We start from the raw sequence: 23,221 nt of genomic DNA on the forward strand, positions 1-23,221 counted from the left end.
TTTCCCTGTGTTAACCCACTGACAGTGCAGCACTTTCTCTGTGATAACACACTGACAGTGCAGCACTTTCCCTGTGATAACCCACTGACAGTGCAGCACATTCTCCGTGATAACCCACCGACAGTACAGCACTTTCTCTGTGATAACCGACTGACAGTGCAGCACTTTCTCTGTGATAACTCACCGACAGTGCAGCACTTTCTCTGTGATAAATCACCAACAGTGCAGCAGTTTCACTGTGATAACTTACCGGCAGTGCAGCACTTTCTCTGTGATAAATCACTGACAGTGCAGCACTTTCTCTGTGATAACTTATCGACAGTGCAGCACTTTCCCTGTGATAACCCACTGACTGTGCAGCACTTTCTCTGTGAAAATCCACTGACAGTGCAGCACTTTCTCTGTGATAACCCACTGACAGTGCAGCACTTTCCCTGTGATAACCCACTGACTGTACAGCACTTTCTCTGTGATAACCCACTGACAGGCAGGAACTTTCTCTGTGATAACCCACTGACAGTGCAGCACTTTCCCTGTGATAACCCACTGACAGTGCAGCACTTTCTCTGTGATAACCCACTGACAGTGCAGCAATTTCTCTGTGATAACACACTGACAGTGCAGCACTTTCTCTGTGATAACCCATCGACAGTACAGCACTTTCTCTGTGTTAACCCACCGACAGTACAGCACTTTCCCTGTGATAACCCACTGACAGTGCAGCACTTTCTCTGTGATAACTTACCGGCAGTACAGCACTTTCTCTGTGATAACCCACTGACAGTGCAGCACTTTCTCTGTGATAACCCACTGACAGTGCAGCACTCTCTCTGTGATAACTTACTGACAGTGCAGCACTTTCTCTGTGATAACCCACTTACAGGGAAGCACTTTCTCTGTGATAACCCACTGACAGTACAGCACTTTCCCTGTGTTAAGCCACTGACAGTGCAGCACTTTCTCTGTGATAACACACTGACAGTGCAGCACTTTCCCTGTGATAACCCACTGACAGTGCAGCACATTCTCCGTGATAAATCACTGACAGTGCAGTTCTTTCTCTGTGATAACTTACCGACAGTGCAGCACTTTCTCTGTGATAACACACTGACAGTGCAGCACTTTCTCTGTGATAACCCACTGACAGTGCAGCACTTTCTCTGTGATAACCCACTGACAGTGCAGCAGTTTCTCAGTGATAACTCGCTGACAGTGCAGCACTTTCTCTGTGATAACTCACCGACAGTGCAGCACTTTCTCTGTGATAACCCACTGACAGTGCAGCACTTTCTCAGTGATAACTCGCTGACAGTGCAGCACTTTCTCTGTGATAACCCACTGACAGTGCAGCACTTTCTCTGTGATAACTCACAGACAGTGCAGCACTTTCTCTGTGATAAATCACCGACAGTACAGCACTTTCTCAGTGTTAACCCACCGACAGTACAGCACTTTCTCTGTGATAACACACTGACAGTGCAGCACTTTCCCTGTGATAACCCACTGACAGTGCAGCACATTCTCCGTGATAACCCACCGACAGTACAGCACTTTCTCTGTGATAACCGACTGACAGTGCAGCACTTTCTCTGTGATAACTCACCGACAGTGCAGCACTTTCTCTGTGATAAATCACCGACAGTGCAGCAGTTTCACTGTGATAACTTACCGGCAGTGCAGCACTTTCTCTGTGATAAATCACTGACAGTGCAGCACTTTCTCTGTGATAACTTACCGACAGTGCAGCACTTTCCCTGTGATAACCCACTGACAGTGCAGCACTTTCTCTGTGAAAATCCACTGACAGTGCAGCACTTTCTCTGTGATAACCCACTGACAGTGCAGCACTTTCTCTGTCATAACCCACCGACAGTACAGCACTTTCTCTGTGATAACCCACCGACAGTACAGCACTTTCCCTGTGATAACCCACTGACAGTGCAGCACTTTCTCTGTGATAATTTACCGACAGTGCAGCACTTTCTCTGTGATAACCCACTGACAGTGCAGCAGTTTCTCAGTGATAACTCGCTGACAGTGCAGCACTTTCCCTCTGATAACCCACTGACAGTACAGCACTTTCTCTGTGTTAACCCACTGACAGTGCAGCACTTTCCCTGTGATAACCCACTGACAGTACAGCACTTTCCCTGTGTTAACCCACTGACAGTGCGGCACTTTCTCTGTGATAACACACTGACAGTTAAGCACTTTCTCTGTGATAACTTACTGACAGTGCATCACTTTCCCTGTGATAACCCACTGACAGTGCAGCACTTTCTCTGTGATAACACACTGACAGTGCACCACTTTCTCTGTGATAACCCACTGACGGTGCAGCACTTTCCCTGTGTTAACCCACTGACAGTGCAGCACTTTCTATGTGATAACTCACTGACAGTGCAGCACTTTCTCTGTGATAACCCACCGACAGTGCAGCACTTTCTCTGTGATAACACACTGAGAGTGCAGCACTTTCTCTGTGTTAACCCACTGACAGTGCAGCACTTTCTCTGTGAAAACACACTGACAGTTAAGCACTTTCTCTGTGATAACTTACTGACAGTGCAGCATTTTCTCTGTGATAACCCACTGACAGTGCAGCACTTTCTCTGTGATAACCCACCGACAGTGCAGCACTTTCTCTGTGATAACCCACTGACAGTGCCGCACTTTCTCTGTGATAACACACTGACAGTGCAGCACTTTCTCTGTGATAACCCACTGACAGTGCAGCACTTTCTCTGTGATAACTTACTGACAGTGCAGCACTTTCTCTGTGATAACCCACTGACAGTGCAGCACTTTCTCTGTGATAACAGACTGACAGTGCAGCACTTTCTCTGTGATAACCCACTGACAGTGCAGCACTTTCTCTGTGATAACTCACTGACAGTGCAGCACTTTCCCTGTGATAACCCACTGACAGTGCAGCACTTTCCCTGTGATAACCCACTGACAGTGCAGCACTTTCTCTGTGATAACCCACCGACAGTACAGCACTTTCCCTGTGTTAACCCACTGACAGTGCAGCACTTTCTCTGTGATAACACACTGACAGTGCAGCACTTTCGCTGTGATAACCCACTGACAGTGCAGCACTTTCTCCGTGATAACCCACCGACAGTGCAGCACTTTCTCTGTGATAACTTACCGACAGTGCAGCACATTCTCTGTGATAAATCACTGACAGTGCAGTACTTTCTCTGTGATAACTTACCGACAGTGCAGCATTTTCTCTGTGATAACTTACCGACAGTGCAGCAAATTCTCTGTGATAAATCACTGACAGTGCAGCACTATCTCTGTGATAACCCACTGACAGTGCAGCACTTTCTCAGTGATAACTCGCTGACAGTGCAGCACTTTCTCTGTGATAACCCACTGAAAGTGCAGCACTTTCTCTGTGATAACCCACTGAGAGTGCAGCAGTTTCCCTGTGATAACCCACTGACAGTGCAGCACTTTCTCTGTGATAAGCCACTGACAGTGCAGCACTTTCTCAGTGATAACTCGCTGACAGTGCAGCACTTTCTCTGTGATAACCCACTGACAGTGCAGCACTTTCTCTGTGATAACCCACTGACAGTGCAGCACTTTCCCTGTGATAACCCACTGACAGTGCATCACTTTTCCTGTGATAACCCACTGACAGTGCAGCACTTTCTCTGTGATAACCCACCGACATTGCAGCACTTTCTCTGTGATAACCCACTGACAGTGCAGCACTTTCTCTGTGATTACACACTGACAGTGCAGCACTTTCTCTGTGATAACCCACTGACAGTGCAGCACTTTCTCTGTGATAACTTACTGACAGTGCAGCACTTTCTCTGTGATAACCCACTGACAGTGCAGCACTTTCTCTGTGATAACACACTGACAGTGCAGCACTTTCTCTGTGATAACCCACTGACAGTGCAGCACTTTCCCTGTGATAACTCACTGACAGTGCAACACATTCCCTGTGATAACCCACTGACAGTGCAGCACTTTCCCTGTGATAACAAACTGACAGTGCGCCCCTTTCTCTGTGATACCCACCGACAGTGCAGCACTTTCTCTGTGATAACCCACCGACAGTGCAGCACTTTCTCTGTGATAACTCACTGACAGTGCTGCACTTTCCCTGTGATAACCCACTGACAGTGCAGCACTTTCCCTGTGATAACCCACTGACAGTGCAGCACTTTCTGTGTGATAACCCACTGACAGTGCAGCACTTTCTCTGTGATAACCCACTGACAGTGCGCCCCTTTCTCTGTGATAACCCACCGACAGTGCAGCACTTTCTCTGTGATAACCCACCGACAGTGCAGCACTTTCTCTGTGATAACTCACCGACAGTGCAGCACTTTCTCTGTGATAACTCACTGACAGTGCTGCACTTTCCCTGTGATAACCCACTGACAGTGCAGCACTTTCTCTGTGATAACACACTGACAGTGCAGCACTTTCTCTGTGATAACCCACTGACAGTGCAGCACTTTCTCTGTGATAGCCTACTGACAGTGCAGCACTTTCTCTGTGATAACCCACTGACAGTGCAGCACATTCCCTGTGATAACCCACGGACAGTGCAGCACTTTCTCTGTGATAACCCACTGACAGTGCAGCACTTTCCCTGTGATAACCCACTGACAGTGCAGCACTTTCTGTGTGATAACCCACTGACAGTGCAGCACTTTCTCTGTGATAACCCACTGAGAGTGCAGCACTTTCTCTCTGATAACACACTGACAGTGCAGCACTTTCCCTGTGATAACACACTGACAGTACAGCACTTTCCCTGTGATAACCCACTGACAGTGCAGCACTTTCCCTGTGATAACCCACTGACTGTACAGCACTTTCTCTGTGATAACCCACTGACAGGCAGGAACTTTCTCTGTGATAACCCACTGACAGTGCAGCACTTTCCCTGTGATAACCCACTGACAGTGCAGCACTTTCTCTGTGATAACCCACTGACAGTGCAGCAATTTCTCTGTGATAACACACTGACAGTGCAGCACTTTCTCTGTGATAACCCATCGACAGTACAGCACTTTCTCTGTGTTAACCCACCGACAGTACAGCACTTTCCCTGTGATAACCCACTGACAGTGCAGCACTTTCTCTGTGATAACTTACCGGCAGTACAGCACTTTCTCTGTGATAACCCACTGACAGTGCAGCACTTTCTCTGTGATAACCCACTGACAGTGCAGCACTTTCTCTGTGATAACTTACTGACAGTGCAGCACTTTCTCTGTGATAACCCACTTACAGGGAAGCACTTTCTCTGTGATAACCCACTGACAGTACAGCACTTTCCCTGTGTTAAGCCACTGACAGTGCAGCACTTTCTCTGTGATAACACACTGACAGTGCAGCACTTTCCCTGTGATAACCCACTGACAGTGCAGCACATTCTCCGTGATAAATCACTGACAGTGCAGTACTTTCTCTGTGATAACTTACCGACAGTGCAGCACTTTCTCTGTGATAACACACTGACAGTGCAGCACTTTCTCTGTGATAACCCACTGACAGTGCAGCACTTTCTCTGTGATAACCCACTGAAAGTGCAGCAGTTTCTCAGTGATAACTCGCTGACAGTGCAGCACTTTCTCTGTGATAACTCACCGACAGTGCAGCACTTTCTCTGTGATAACCCACTGACAGTGCAGCACTTTCTCTGTGATAACTCGCTGACAGTGCAGCACTTTCTCTGTGATAACCCACTGACAGTGCAGCACTTTCTCTGTGATAACTCACAGACAGTGCAGCACTTTCTCTGTGATAAATCACCGACAGTACAGCACTTTCTCTGTGTTAACCCACCGACAGTACAGCACTTTCCCTGTGATAACCCACTGACAGTGTAGCACTTTCTCTGTGATAACTTACCGACAGTACAGCACTTTCTCTGTGATAACCCACTGACAGTGCACCACTTTCTCTGTGATAACACACTGACAGTACAGCACTATCCCTGTGATAACCCACTGACAGTACAGCACTTTCCCTGTGATAACCCACTGACAGTGCATCACTTTCCCTGTGATAACCCACTGACAGTACAGCACTTTCCCTGTGTTAACCCACTGACAGTGCAGCACTTTCTCTGTGATAACACACTGACAGTGCAGCACTTTCCCTGTGATAACCCACTGACAGTGCAGCACATTCTCCGTGATAACCCACCGACAGTACAGCACTTTCTCTGTGATAACCGACTGACAGTGCAGCACTTTCTCTGTGATAACTCACCGACAGTGCAGCACTTTCTCTGTGATAAATCACCGACAGTGCAGCAGTTTCACTGTGATAACTTACCGGCAGTGCAGCACTTTCTCTGTGATAAATCACTGACAGTGCAGCACTTTCTCTGTGATAACTTATCGACAGTGCAGCACTTTCCCTGTGATAACCCACTGACAGTGCAGCACTTTCTCTGTGAAAATCCACTGACAGTGCAGCACTTTCTCTGTGATAACCCACTGACAGTGCAGCACTTTCCCTGTGATAACCCACTGACTGTACAGCACTTTCTCTGTGATAACCCACTGACAGGCAGGAACTTTCTCTGTGATAACCCACTGACAGTGCAGCACTTTCCCTGTGATAACCCACTGACAGTGCAGCACTTTCTCTGTGATAACCCACTGACAGTGCAGCAATTTCTCTGTGATAACACACTGACAGTGCAGCACTTTCTCTGTGATAACCCATCGACAGTACAGCACTTTCTCTGTGTTAACCCACCGACAGTACAGCACTTTCCCTGTGATAACCCACTGACAGTGCAGCACTTTCTCTGTGATAACTTACCGGCAGTACAGCACTTTCTCTGTGATAACCCACTGACAGTGCAGCACTTTCTCTGTGATAACCCACTGACAGTGCAGCACTCTCTCTGTGATAACTTACTGACAGTGCAGCACTTTCTCTGTGATAACCCACTTACAGGGAAGCACTTTCTCTGTGATAACCCACTGACAGTACAGCACTTTCCCTGTGTTAAGCCACTGACAGTGCAGCACTTTCTCTGTGATAACACACTGACAGTGCAGCACTTTCCCTGTGATAACCCACTGACAGTGCAGCACATTCTCCGTGATAAATCACTGACAGTGCAGTACTTTCTCTGTGATAACTTACCGACAGTGCAGCACTTTCTCTGTGATAACACACTGACAGTGCAGCACTTTCTCTGTGATAACCCACTGACAGTGCAGCACTTTCTCTGTGATAACCCACTGACAGTGCAGCAGTTTCTCAGTGATAACTCGCTGACAGTGCAGCACTTTCTCTGTGATAACTCACCGACAGTGCAGCACTTTCTCTGTGATAACCCACTGACAGTGCAGCACTTTCTCAGTGATAACTCGCTGACAGTGCAGCACTTTCTCTGTGATAACCCACTGACAGTGCAGCACTTTCTCTGTGATAACTCACAGACAGTGCAGCACTTTCTCTGTGATAAATCACCGACAGTACAGCACTTTCTCAGTGTTAACCCACCGACAGTACAGCACTTTCTCTGTGATAACACACTGACAGTGCAGCACTTTCCCTGTGATAACCCACTGACAGTGCAGCACATTCTCCGTGATAACCCACCGACAGTACAGCACTTTCTCTGTGATAACCGACTGACAGTGCAGCACTTTCTCTGTGATAACTCACCGACAGTGCAGCACTTTCTCTGTGATAAATCACCGACAGTGCAGCAGTTTCACTGTGATAACTTACCGGCAGTGCAGCACTTTCTCTGTGATAAATCACTGACAGTGCAGCACTTTCTCTGTGATAACTTACCGACAGTGCAGCACTTTCCCTGTGATAACCCACTGACAGTGCAGCACTTTCTCTGTGAAAATCCACTGACAGTGCAGCACTTTCTCTGTGATAACCCACTGACAGTGCAGCACTTTCTCTGTGATAACCCACCGACAGTACAGCACTTTCTCTGTGATAACCCACCGACAGTACAGCACTTTCCCTGTGATAACCCACTGACAGTGCAGCACTTTCTCTGTGATAATTTACCGACAGTGCAGCACTTTCTCTGTGATAACCCACTGACAGTGCAGCAGTTTCTCAGTGATAACTCGCTGACAGTGCAGCACTTTCCCTGTGATAACCCACTGACAGTACAGCACGTTCTCTGTGTTAACCCACTGACAGTGCAGCACTTTCTCTGTGATAACTCACAGACAGTGCAGCACTTTCTCTGTGATAAATCACCGACAGTACAGCACTTTCTCAGTGTTAACCCACCGACAGTACAGCACTTTCTCTGTGATAACACACTGACAGTGCAGCACTTTCCCTGTGATAACCCACTGACAGTGCAGCACATTCTCCGTGATAACCCACCGACAGTACAGCACTTTCTCTGTGATAACCGACTGACAGTGCAGCACTTTCTCTGTGATAACTCACCGACAGTGCAGCACTTTCTCTGTGATAAATCACCGACAGTGCAGCAGTTTCTCAGTGATAACTCGCTGACAGTGCAGCACTTTCCCTGTGATAACCCACTGACAGTACAGCACTTTCTCTGTGTTAACCCACTGACAGTGCAGCACTTTCTCTGTGATAACCCACTGACAGTGCAGCACTTTCTCAGTGATAACTCGCTGACAGTGCAGCACTTTCTCTGTGATAACCCACTGACAGTGCAGCACTTTCTCTGTGATAACTCACAGACAGTGCAGCACTTTCTCTGTGATAAATCACCGACAGTACAGCACTTTCTCAGTGTTAACCCACCGACAGTACAGCACTTTCTCTGTGATAACACACTGACAGTGCAGCACTTTCCCTGTGATAACCCACTGACAGTGCAGCACATTCTCCGTGATAACCCACCGACAGTACAGCACTTTCTCTGTGATAACCGACTGACAGTGCAGCACTTTCTCTGTGATAACTCACCGACAGTGCAGCACTTTCTCTGTGATAAATCACCGACAGTGCAGCAGTTTCACTGTGATAACTTACCGGCAGTGCAGCACTTTCTCTGTGATAAATCACTGACAGTGCAGCACTTTCTCTGTGATAACTTACCGACAGTGCAGCACTTTCCCTGTGATAACCCACTGACAGTGCAGCACTTTCTCTGTGAAAATCCACTGACAGTGCAGCACTTTCTCTGTGATAACCCACTGACAGTGCAGCACTTTCTCTGTGATAACCCACCGACAGTACAGCACTTTCTCTGTGATAACCCACCGACAGTACAGCACTTTCCCTGTGATAACCCACTGACAGTGCAGCACTTTCTCTGTGATAATTTACCGACAGTGCAGCACTTTCTCTGTGATAACCCACTGACAGTGCAGCAGTTTCTCAGTGATAACTCGCTGACAGTGCAGCACTTTCCCTGTGATAACCCACTGACAGTACAGCACTTTCTCTGTGTTAACCCACTGACAGTGCAGCACTTTCCCTGTGATAACCCACTGACAGTACAGCACTTTCCCTGTGTTAACCCACTGACAGTGCGGCACTTTCTCTGTGATAACACACTGACAGTTAAGCACTTTCTCTGTGATAACTTACTGACAGTGCATCACTTTCCCTGTGATAACCCACTGACAGTGCAGCACTTTCTCTGTGATAACACACTGACAGTGCACCACTTTCTCTGTGATAACCCACTGACGGTGCAGCACTTTCCCTGTGTTAACCCACTGACAGTGCAGCACTTTCTATGTGATAACTCACTGACAGTGCAGCACTTTCTCTGTGATTACCCACCGACAGTGCAGCACTTTCTCTGTGATAACACACTGAGAGTGCAGCACTTTCTCTGTGTTAACCCACTGACAGTGCAGCACTTTCTCTGTGAAAACACACTGACAGTTAAGCACTTTCTCTGTGATAACTTACTGACAGTGCAGCATTTTCTCTGTGATAACCCACTGACAGTGCAGCACTTTCTCTGTGATAACCCACCGACAGTGCAGCACTTTCTCTGTGATAACCCACTGACAGTGCAGCACTTTCTCTGTGATAACCCACTGACAGTGCAGCACTTTCTCTGTGATAACTTACTGACAGTGCAGCACTTTCTCTGTGATAACCCACTGACAGTGCAGCACTTTCTCTGTGATAACAGACTGACAGTGCAGCACTTTCTCTGTGATAACCCACTGACAGTGCAGCACTTTCTCTGTGATAACTCACTGACAGTGCAGCACTTTCCCTGTGATAACCCACTGACAGTGCAGCACTTTCCCTGTGATAACCCACTGACAGTGCAGCACTTTCTCTGTGATAACCCACCGACAGTACAGCACTTTCCCTGTGTTAACCCACTGACAGTGCAGCACTTTCTCTGTGATAACACACTGACAGTGCAGCACTTTCGCTGTGATAACCCACTGACAGTGCAGCACTTTCTCCGTGATAACCCACCGACAGTGCAGCACTTTCTCTGTGATAACTTACCGACAGTGCAGCACTTTCTCTGTGATAACCCACTGACAGTGCACCACTTTCTCTGTGATAACACACTGACAGTACAGCACTTTCCCTGTGATAACCCACTGACAGTACAGCACTTTCCCTGTGATAACCCACTGACAGTGCATCACTTTCCCTGTGATAACCCACTGACAGTACAGCACGTTCCCTGTGTTAACCCACTGACAGTGCAGCACTTTCTCTGTGATAACACACTGACAGTGCAGCACTTTCCCTGAGATAACCCACTGACAGTGCAGCACTTTCTCCGTGATAACCCACCGACAGTACAGCACTTTCTCTGTGATAACCGACTGACAGTGCAGCACTTTCACTTTGATAACTCACCGACAGTGCAGCACATTCTCTGTGATAAATCACCGACAGTGCAGCAGTTTCACTGTGATAACTTACCGACAGTGCAGCACTTTCTCTGTGATAACTTACCGACAGTGCAGCATTTTCTCTGTGATAACTTACCGACAGTGCAGCAGTTTCACTGTGATAACTTAACGACAGTGCAGCACTTTCTCTGTGATAAATCACTGACAGTGCAGCACTTTCTTTGTGATAACTTACCGACAGTGCAGCACTTTCTCTGTGATAACACACTGACAGTGCAGCACTTTCTCTGTGATAACCCACTGACAGTGCAGCACTTTCTCTGTGATAACCCATTGACAGTGCAGCAGTTTCCCTGTGATAACCCACTGACAGTGCAGCACTTTCTCTGTGATAACCCACTGACAGTGCAGCACTTTCTCAGTGATAACTCGCTGACAGTGCAACACTTTCTCTGTGATAACCCACTGACAGTGCAGCACTTTCCCTGTGATAACCCACTGACAGTGCAGCACTTTCTCAGTGATAACACGCTGACAGTGCAGCACTTTCACTGTGATAACTCACCGACAGTGCAGCACTTTCTCTGTGATAACCCACTGACAGTGCAGCACTTTCTCTGTGATAACCCACTGACAGTGCAGCACTTTCTCAGTGATAACTCGCTGACAGTGCAGCACTTTCTCTGTGATAACCCACTGACAGTGCAGCACTTTCTCTGTGATAACTTCCCGACAGTGCAGCACTTTCTCTGTGATAACTCACCGACAGTACAGCACTTTCCCTGTGATAACCCACAGACAGTGCAGCACGTTCCCTGTGATAAGCCACTGACAGTGCAGCACTTTCTCTGTGATAACCCACTGACAGTGCAGCACTTTCTCTGTGATAACCCACTGACAGTGCAGCACGTTCCCTGTGATAACGCACTGACAGTGCAGCACTTTCTCTGTGATAATCCACTGACAGTGTAGCACTTTCTCTGTGATAACCCACTGACAGTGCAGCACTTTCTCTGTGATAACCCACTGACAGGGCAGCACTTTCTCTGTGATAACCCACTGACAGTGCAGCACTTTCTCTGTGATAACTCGCGACAGTGCAGCACTTTCTCTGTGATAACCCACCGACAGTGCAGCACTTTCTCTGTGATTACCCATTGACAGGGCAGCACTTTCTCTGTGATAACCCACTGACAGTGCAGCACTTTCTTTGTGATAACTCGCGACAGTGCAGCACTTTCCCTGTGATAACCCACTGACAGTGCAGCACCTTCTCTGTGATAACACACTGACAGTGCAGCACTTTCTCTGTGATAACCCACCGACAGTACAGCACTTTCTCTGTGAAAACTTACTGACAGTGCAGCACTTTCTCTGTGATAACCCACTGACAGTGCTGCACTTTCTTTGTGATAACACACTGAGAGTGCTGCACTTTCTCTGTGATAACCCACTGACAGTGCAGCAATTTCTCTGTGATAACTCACTGACAGTGCAGCACTTTCCCTGTGATAACCCACTGACAGTGCATCACTTTCCCTGTGATAACCCACTGACAGTGCAGCACTTTCTCTGTGATAACCCACCGACAGTGCAGCACTTTCTCTGTGAAAACCCACTGACAGTGCAGCACTTTCTCTGTGATAACACACTGACAGTGCAGCACTTTCTCTGTGATTACCCACTGACAGTGCAGCACTTTCTCTGTGATAACTTACTGAGAGTGCAGCACTTTCTCTGTGATAACCCACTGACAGTGCAGCACTTTCTCTATGATAACAGACTGACAGTGCAGCACTTTCTCTGTGATAACCCACTGACAGTGCAGCACTTTCTCTGTGATAACCCACTGACAGGGCAGCACTTTCTCTGTGATAACCCACTGACAGTGCAGCACTTTCTCTGTGAAAACTTACTGACAGTGCAGCACTTTCTCTGGGATAACCCACTGACAGTGCTGCACTTTCTTTGTGATAACACACTGACAGTGCAGCACTTTCTCTGTGATAACCCACTGACAGTGCAGCACTTTCTCTGTGATAACTCACAGACAGTGCAGCACTTTCCCTGTGATAACCCACTGACAGTGCATCACTTTCCCTGTGATAACCCACTGACAGTGCCGCACTTTCTCTGTGATAACCCACCGACAGTGCCGCACTTTCTCTGTGATAACCCACCGACAGTGCAGCACTTTCTCTGTGATAACCCACTGACAGTGCAGCACTTTCTCTGTGATAACACACTGACAGTGCAGCACTTTCTCTGTGATAACCCACTGACAGTGCAGCACTTTCTCTGTGATAACTTACTGAAAGTGCAGCACTTTCTCTGTGATAACCCACTGACAGTGCAGCACTTTCTCTGTGATAACAGACTGACAGTGCAGCACTTTCTCTGTGATAACCCACTGACAGTGCAGCACTTTCCCTGTGATAACTCACTGACAGTGCAGCACTTTCCCTGTGATAACCCACTGACAGTGCAGCACTTTCCCTGTGATAACCCACTGACAGTGCAGCACTTTCTCTGTAATAACCCACCGACAGTGCAGCGCGTTCACTGTGATAACCCACTGACAGTGCAGCACTTTCTCTGTGATAACTCACTGACAGTGCAGCACTTTCCCTGTGATAACCCACTGACAGTGCAGCACTTTCCCTGTGATAACCCACTGACAGTGCAGCACTTTCTCTGTGATAAATCACCGACAGTGCAGCACTTTCTCTGTGATAAACCACTGACAGTGCAGCACTTTCCCTGTGATAACTTACTGACAGTGCAGCACTTTCCCTGTGATAACTTACTGACAGTGCAGCACTTTCTCTGTGATAACCCACCGACAGTGCAGCACTTTCTCTGTGATAACCCACTGACAGTGCAGCACTTTCTCTGTGATAACACACTGACAGTGCAGCACTTTCTCTGTGATAACCCACTGACAGTGCAGCACTTCCTCTGTGATAGCCTACTGACAGTGCAGCACTTTCTCTGTGATAACCCACTGACAGTGCAGCACTTTCCCTGTGATAAACCACTGACAGTGCAGCACTTTCTCTGTGAAAACCCACTGACAGTGCAGCACTTTCCCTGTGATAACCCACTGACATTGCAGCACTTTCTCTGTGATAACCCACTGACAGTGCAGCACTTTCTCAGTGATAACTCGCTGACAGTGCAACACTTTCTCTGTGATATCCCACTGACAGTGCAGCACTTTCCCTGTGATAACCCACTGACAGTGCAGCACTTTCTCAGTGATAACACGCTGACAGTGCAGCACTTTCACTGTGATAACTCACCGACAGTGCAGCACTTTCTCTGTGATAACCCACTGACAGTGCAGCACTTTCTCTGTGATAACCCACTGACAGTGCAGCACTTTCTCAGTGATAACTCGCTGACAGTGCAGCACTTTCTCTGTGATAACCCACTGACAGTGCAGCACTTTCTCTGTGATAACTTCCCGACAGTGCAGCACTTTCTCTGTGATAACTCACAGACAGTACAGCACTTTCCCTGTGATAACCCACAGACAGTGCAGCACGTTCCCTGTGATAACCCACTGACAGTGCAGCACTTTCTCTGTGATAACCCACTGACAGTGCAGCACTTTCTCTGTGATAACCCACTGACAGTGCAGCACGTTCCCTGTGATAACGCACTGACAGTGCAGCACTTTCTCTGTGATAATCCACTGACAGTGTAGCACTTTCTCTGTGATAACCCACTGACAGTGCAGCACTTTCTCTGTGATAACCCACTGACAGGGCAGCACTTTCTCTGTGATAACCCACTGACAGTGCAGCACTTTCTTTGTGATAACTCGCGACAGTGCAGCACTTTCTCTGTGATAACCCACCGACAGTGCAGCACTTTCTCTGTGATTACCCATTGACAGGGCAGCACTTTCTCTGTGATAACCCACTGACAGTGCAGCACTTTCTTTGTGATAACTCGCGACAGTGCAGCACTTTCCCTGTGATAACCCACTGACAGTGCAGCACTTTCTCTGTGATAACACACTGACAGTGCAGCACTTTCTCTGTGATAACCCACCGACAGTACAGCACTTTCTCTGTGAAAACTTACTGACAGTGCAGCACTTTCTCTGTGATAACCCACTGACAGTGCTGCACTTTCTTTGTGATAACACACTGAGAGTGCAGCACTTTCTCTGTGATAACCCACTGACAGTGCTGCACTTTCTTTGTGATAACACACTGAGAGTGCCGCACTTTCTCTGTGATAACCCACCGACAGTGCAGCACTTTCTCTGTGATAACCCACTGACAGTGCAGCACTTTCTCTGTGATAACACACTGACAGTGCAGCACTTTCTCTGTGATAACCCACTGACAGTGCAGCACTTTCTCTGTGATAACTTACTGACAGTGCAGCACTTTCTCTGTGATAACCCACTGACAGTGCAGCACTTTCCCTGTGATAACTCACTGACAGTGCAGCACTTTCTCTGTGATAACCCACTGACAGTGCAGCACTTTCTCTGTGATAACTTACTGACAGTGCAGCACTTTCTCTGTGATAACCCACTGACAGTGCAGCACTTTCCCTGTGATAACTCACTGACAGTGCAGCACTTTCCCTGTGATAACCCACTGACAGTGCAGCACTTTCCCTGTGATAACCCACTGACAGTGCAGCACTTTCTCTGTAATAACCCACCGACAGTGCAGCGCGTTCACTGTGATAACCCACTGACAGTGCAGCACTTTCTCTGTGATAACTCACTGACAGTGCAGCACTTTCCCTGTGATAACCCACTGACATTACAGCACTATCCCTGAGATAACCCACTGACAGTGCAGCACTTTCTCTGTGATAACACACTGACAGTGCAGCACTTTCCCTGTGATAACCCACTGACAGTGCAGCACGTTCCCTGTGATAACCCACTGACAGTGCAGCACTTTCTCTGTGATAACACACTGACAGTGCAGCACTTTCTCTGTGATAACCCACTGACAGTGCAGCACTTTCTCTGTGATAACTTACTGAGAGTGCAGCACTTTCTCTGTGATAACCCACTGACAGTGCAGCACTTTCTCGATGATAACAGACTGACAGTGCAGCACTTTCTCTGTGATAACCCACTGACAGTGCAGCACTTTCTCTGTGATAACCCACTGACAGGGCAGCACTTTCTCTGTGATAACCCACTGACAGTGCAGCACTTTCTCTGTGATAACTTACTGACAGTGCAGCACTTTCTCTGGGATAACCCACTGACAGTGCTGCACTTTCTTTGTGATAACACACTGACAGTGCAGCACTTTCTCTGTGATAACCCACTGACAGTGCAGCACTTTCTCTGTGATAACTCACTGACAGTGCAGCACTTTCCCTGTGATAACCCACTGACAGTGCATCACTTTCCCTGTGATAACCCACTGACAGTGCAGCACTTTCTCTGTGATAAACCACCGACAGTGCAGCACTTTCTCTGTGATAACCCACTGACAGTGCAGCACTTTCTCTGTGATAACACACTGACAGTGCAGCACTTTCTCTGTGATAACCCACTGACAGTGCAGCACTTTCTCTGTGATAACTTACTGACAGTGCAGCACTTTCTCTGTGATAACCCACTGACAGTGCAGCACTTTCTCTGTGATAACAGACTGACAGTGCAGCACTTTCTCTGTGATAACCCACTGACAGTGCAGCACTTTCCCTGTGATAACTCACTGACAGTGCAGCACTTTCCCTGTGATAACCCACTGACAGTGCAGCACTTTCCCTGTGATAACCCACTGACAGTGCAGCACTTTCTCTGTAATAACCCACCGACAGTGCAGCGCGTTCACTGTGATAACCCACTGACAGTGCTGCACTTTCTCTGTGATAACTCACTGACAGTGCAGCACTTTCCCTGTGATAACCCACTGACAGTGCAGCACTTTCCCTGTGATAACCCACCGACAGTGCAGCACTTTCTCTGTGATAAATCACCGACAGTGCAGCACTTTCTCTGTGATAAATCACTGACAGTGCAGCACTTTCCCTGTGATAACTTACTGACAGTGCAGCACTTTCCCTGTGATAACTTACTGAGAGTGCAGCACTTTCTCTGTGATAACCCACCGACAGTGCAGCACTTTCTCTGTGATAACCCACTGACAGTGCAGCACTTTCTCTGTGATAACACACTGACAGTGCAGCACTTTAACTGTGATAACCCACTGACAGTGCAGCACTTCCTCTGTGATAGCCTACTGACAGTGCAGCACTTTCTCTGTGATAACCCACTGACAGTGCAGCACTTTCCCTGTGATAAACCACTGACAGTGCAGCACTTTCTCTGTGAAAACCCACTGACAGTGCAGCACTTTCCCTGTGATAACCCACTGACATTGCAGCACTTTCTCTGTGATAACCCACTGACAGTGCAGCACTTTCTCTGTGATAACCCACTGACAGTGCAGCACTTTCTCTGTGATAACCCACTGACAGTGCAGCACTTTCCCTGTGATAACACACTGACAGTACAGCACTTTCCCTGTGATAACCCACTGACAGTACAGCACTTTCCCTGTGATAACCCACTGACAGTACAGCACTTTCTCTGTTCTTTCCCACTGACAGGCAGGAACTTTCTCTGTGATAACCCACTGACAGTGCAGCACTTTCCCTGTGATAACCCACTGAGAGTGCAGCACTTTCTCCGTGATAACCCACTGACAGTGCAGCACTTTCTCTGTGATAACCCACTGACAATGCAGCACTTTCTCTGTGATAACCCACCGACAGTACAGCACTTTCTCTGTGATAACCCACCGACAGTACAGCACTTTCCCTGTGATAACCCACTGACAGTGCAGCACTTTCTCTGTGATAACTTACCGACAGTGCAGCACTTTCTCTGTGATAACCCACTGACAGTGCACCACTTTCTCTGTGATAACACACTGACAGTACAGCACTATCCCTGAGATAACCCACTGACATTACAGCACTTTCCCTGTGATAACCCACTGACAGTGCATCACTTTCCCTTTGATAACCCACTGACAGTACAGCACTTTCCCTGTGTTAACCCACTGACAGTGCAGCACTTTCTCTGTGATAACACACTGACAGTTAAGCACTTTCTCTGTGATAACTTACTGACAGTGCAGCATTTTCTCTGTGATAACCCACTGACAGTGCAGCACTTTCTCTGTGATAACCCACCGACAGTGCAGCACTTTCTCTGTGATAACCCACTGACAGTGCAGCACTTTCTCTGTGATAACACGCTGACAGTGCAGCACTTTCTCTGTGATAACCCACTGACAGTGCAGCACTTTCTCTGTGATAATTTACTGACAGTGCAGCACTTTCTCTGTGATAACCCACTGACAGTGCAGCACTTTCTCTGTGATAACACACTGACAGTGCAGCACTTTCTCTGTGATAACCCACTGACAGTGCAGCACTTTCTCTGTGATAACTCACTGACAGTGCAGCACTTTCCCTGTGATAACCCACTGACAGTGCAGCACTTTCCCTGTGATAACCCACTGACAGTGCAGCACTTTCTCTGTGATAACCCACCGACAGTGCAGCACTTTCTTTGTGATAACTCGCGACAGTGCAGCACTTTCCCTGTGATAACCCACTGACAGTACAGCACTTTCCCTGTGTTAACCCACTGACAGTACAGCACTATCCCTGTGATAACCCACTGACAGTACAGCACTTTCCCTATGATAACCCACTGACAGTGCATCAATTTCCCTGTGATAACCCACAGACAGTGCAGCACTTTCCCTGTGTTAACCCACTGACAGTGCAGCACTTTCTCTGTGATAACACACTGACAGTGCAGCACTTTCTCTGTGATAACCCACTGACAGTGCAGCACGTTCCCTGTGATAACCCACTGACAGTGCAGCAATTTCTCTGTGATAATCCACTGACAGTGCAGCACTTTCTCTGTGATAACCCACTGACAGTGCAGCACTTTCTCTGTGATAACTTACCGACAGTGCAGCACTTTCTCTGTGATAACTTACCGACAGTGCAGCAGTTTCACTGTGATAACTTACCGACAGTGCAGCACTTTCTCTGTGATAACCCACTGACAGGGCAGCACTTTCTCTGTGATAACCCACTGACAGTGCAGCACTTTCTTTGTGATAACCCACTGACAGTGCAGCACTTTCTCTGTGATAACTTACTGACAGTGCAGCACTTTCTCTGTGATAACCCACTGACAGTACAGCACTTTCTCTGTGATAACCCACTGACAGTGCAGCACTTTCTCTGTGATAACTCACTGACAGTGCAGCACTTACCCTGTGATAACCCACTGACAGTGCATCACTTTCCCTGTGATATCCCACTGACAGTGCAGCACTTTCCCTGTAATAACCCACTGACAGTGCAGCACATTCTCTGTGATAACCCACTGACAGTGCAGCACTTTCTCTGTGATAACCCACCGACAGTACAGCACTTTCCCTGTGATAACCCACTGACAGTACAGCACTTTCTCTGTGATAACCCACTGACAGGCAGGAACTTTCTCTGTGATAACCCACTGACAGTGCAGCACTTTCTCTGTGATAACACACTGACAGTTAAGCACTTTCTCTGTGATAACTTACTGACAGTGCATCACTTTCCCTGTGATAACCCACTGACAGTGCAGCACTTTCTCTGTGATAACCCACTGACAGTGCACCACTTTCCCTCTGATAACCCACTGACAGTACAGCACTTTCTCTGTGATAACCCACTGACAGGCAGGAACTTTCTCTGTGATAACCCACTGACAGTGCAGCACTTTCCCTGTGATAACCCACCGACAGTGCAGCACTTTCTCTGTGATAACACACTGAGAGTGTAGCACTTTCTCTGTGTTAACCCACTGACAGTGCAGCACTTTCCCTGTGATAACCCACTGACAGTACAGCACTTTCCCTGTGTTAACCCACTGACAGTGCGGCACTTTCTCTGTGATAACACACTGACAGTTAAGCACTTTCTCTGTGATAACTTACTGACAGTGCATCACTTTCCCTGTGATAACCCACTGACAGTGCAGCACTTTCTCTGTGATAACACACTGACAGTGCACCACTTTCTCTGTGATAACCCACTGACGGTGCAGCACTTTCCCTGTGTTAACACACTGACAGTGCAGCACTTTCTATGTGATAACTCACTGACAGTGCAGCACTTTCTCTGTGATAACCCACCGACAGTGCAGCACTTTCTCTGTGATAACACACTGAGAGTGCAGCACTTTCTCTGTGTTAACCCACTGACAGTGCAGCACTTTCTCTGTGAAAACACACTGACAGTTAAGCACTTTCTCTGTGATAACTTACTGACAGTGCAGCATTTTCTCTGTGATAACCCACTGACAGTGCAGCACTTTCTCTGTGATAACCCACCGACAGTGCAGCACTTTCTCTGTGATAACCCACTGACAGTGCAGCACTTTCTCTGTGATAACACACTGACAGTGCAGCACTTTCTCTGTGATAACCCACTGACAGTGCAGCACTTTCTCTGTGATAACTTACTGACAGTGCAGCACTTTCTCTGTGATAACCCACTGACAGTGCAGCACTTTCTCTGTGATAACAGACTGACAGTGCAGCACTTTCTCTGTGATAACCCACTGACAGTGCAGCACTTTCTCTGTGATAACTCACTGACAGTGCAGCACTTTCCCTGTGATAACCCACTGACAGTGCAGCACTTTCCCTGTGATAACCCACTGACAGTGCAGCACTTTCTCTGTGATAACCCACCGACAGTACAGCACTTTCCCTGTGTTAACCCACTGACAGTGCAGCACTTTCTCTGTGATAACACACTGACAGTGCAGCACTTTCGCTGTGATAACCCACTGACAGTGCAGCACTTTCTCCGTGATAACCCACCGACAGTGCAGCACTTTCTCTGTGATAACTTACCGACAGTGCAGCACTTTCTCGGTGATAACCCACTGACAGTGCACCACTTTCTCTGTGATAACTTACTGACAGTGCAGCACTTTCTCTGTGATAACCCACTGACAGTGCAGCACTTTCTCTGTGATAACAGACTGACAGTCCAGCACTTTCTCTGTGATAACACACTGACAGTGCAGCACTTTCCCTGTAATAACTCACTGACAGTGCAGCACTTTCCCTGTGATAACCCACTGACAGTGCAGCACTTTCCCTGTGATAACCCACTGACAGTGCAGCACTTTCTCTGTAATAACCCACCGACAGTGCAGCGCGTTCACTGTGATAACCCACTGACAGTGCAGCACTTTCTCTGTGATAACTCACTGACAGTGCAGCACTTTCCCTGTGATAACCCACTGACAGTACAGCACTATCCCTGAGATAACCCACTGACAGTGCAGCACTTTCTCTGTGATAACACACTGACAGTGCAGCACTTTCCCTGTGATAACCCACTGACAGTGCAGCACGTTCCCTGTGATAACCCACTGACAGTGCAGCACTTTCTCTGTGATAACACACTGACAGTGCAGCACTTTCTCTGTGATAACCCACTGACAGTGCAGCACTTTCTCTGTGATAACTTACTGAGAGTGCAGCACTTTCTCTGTGATAACCCACTGACAGTGCAGCACTTTCTCGATGATAACAGACTGACAGTGCAGCACTTTCTCTGTGATAACCCACTGACAGTGCAGCACTTTCTCTGTGATAACCCACTGACAGGGCAGCACTTTCTCTGTGATAACCCACTGACAGTGCAGCACTTTCTCTGTGATAACTTACTGACAGTGCAGCACTTTCTCTGGGATAACCCACTGACAGTGCTGCACTTTCTTTGTGATAACACACTGACAGTGCAGCACTTTCTCTGTGATAACCCACTGACAGTGCAGCACTTTCTCTGTGATAACTCACTGACAGTGCAGCACTTTCCCTGTGATAACCCACTGACAGTGCATCACTTTCCCTGTGATAACCCACTGACAGTGCAGCACTTTCTCTGTGATAAACCACCGACAGTGCAGCACTTTCTCTGTGATAACCCACTGACAGTGCAGCACTTTCTCTGTGATAACACACTGACAGTGCAGCACTTTCTCTGTGATAACCCACTGACAGTGCAGCACTTTCTCTGTGATAACTTACTGACAGTGCAGCACTTTCTCTGTGATAACCCACTGACAGTGCAGCACTTTCTCTGTGATAACAGACTGACAGTGCAGCACTTTCTCTGTGATAACCCACTGACAGTGCAGCACTTTCCCTGTGATAACTCACTGACAGTGCAGCACTTTCCCTGTGATAACCCACTGACAGTGCAGCACTTTCCCTGTGATAACCCACTGACAGTGCAGCACTTTCTCTGTAATAACCCACCGACAGTGCAGCGCGTTCACTGTGATAACCCACTGACAGTGCTGCACTTTCTCTGTGATAACTCACTGACAGTGCAGCACTTTCCCTGTGATAACCCACTGACAGTGCAGCACTTTCCCTGTGATAACCCACCGACAGTGCAGCACTTTCTCTGTGATAAATCACCGACAGTGCAGCACTTTCTCTGTGATAAATCACTGACAGTGCAGCACTTTCCCTGTGATAACTTACTGACAGTGCAGCACTTTCCCTGTGATAACTTACTGAGAGTGCAGCACTTTCTCTGTGATAACCCACCGACAGTGCAGCACTTTCTCTGTGATAACCCACTGACAGTGCAGCACTTTCTCTGTGATAACACACTGACAGTGCAGCACTTTCTCTGTGATAACCCACTGACAGTGCAGCACTTCCTCTGTGATAGCCTACTGACAGTGCAGCACTTTCTCTGTGATAACCCACTGACAGTGCAGCACTTTCCCTGTGATAAACCACTGACAGTGCAGCACTTTCTCTGTGAAAACCCACTGACAGTGCAGCACTTTCCCTGTGATAACCCACAGACATTGCAGCACTTTCTCTGTGATAACCCACTGACAGTGCAGCACTTTCTCTGTGATAACCCACTGACAGTGCAGCACTTTCTCTGTGATAACCCACTGACAGTGCAGCACTTTCCCTGTGATAACACACTGACAGTACAGCACTTTCCCTGTGATAACCCACTGACAGTACAGCACTTTCCCTGTGATAACCCACTGACAGTACAGCACTTTCTCTGTTCTTTCCCACTGACAGGCAGGAACTTTCTCTGTGATAACCCACTGACAGTGCAGCACTTTCCCTGTGATAACCCACTGAGAGTGCAGCACTTTCTCCGTGATAACCCACTGACAGTGCAGCACTTTCTCTGTGATAACCCACTGACAATGCAGCACTTTCTCTGTGATAACCCACCGACAGTACAGCACTTTCTCTGTGATAACCCACCGACAGTACAGCACTTTCCCTGTGATAACCCACTGACAGTGCAGCACTTTCTCTGTGATAACTTACCGACAGTGC

The sequence above is a fragment of the Chiloscyllium punctatum genome, chromosome 13, assembly GCF_047496795.1.
Source record: "Chiloscyllium punctatum isolate Juve2018m chromosome 13, sChiPun1.3, whole genome shotgun sequence".
NCBI classification, from domain to species: Eukaryota; Metazoa; Chordata; class Chondrichthyes; order Orectolobiformes; family Hemiscylliidae; genus Chiloscyllium; species Chiloscyllium punctatum.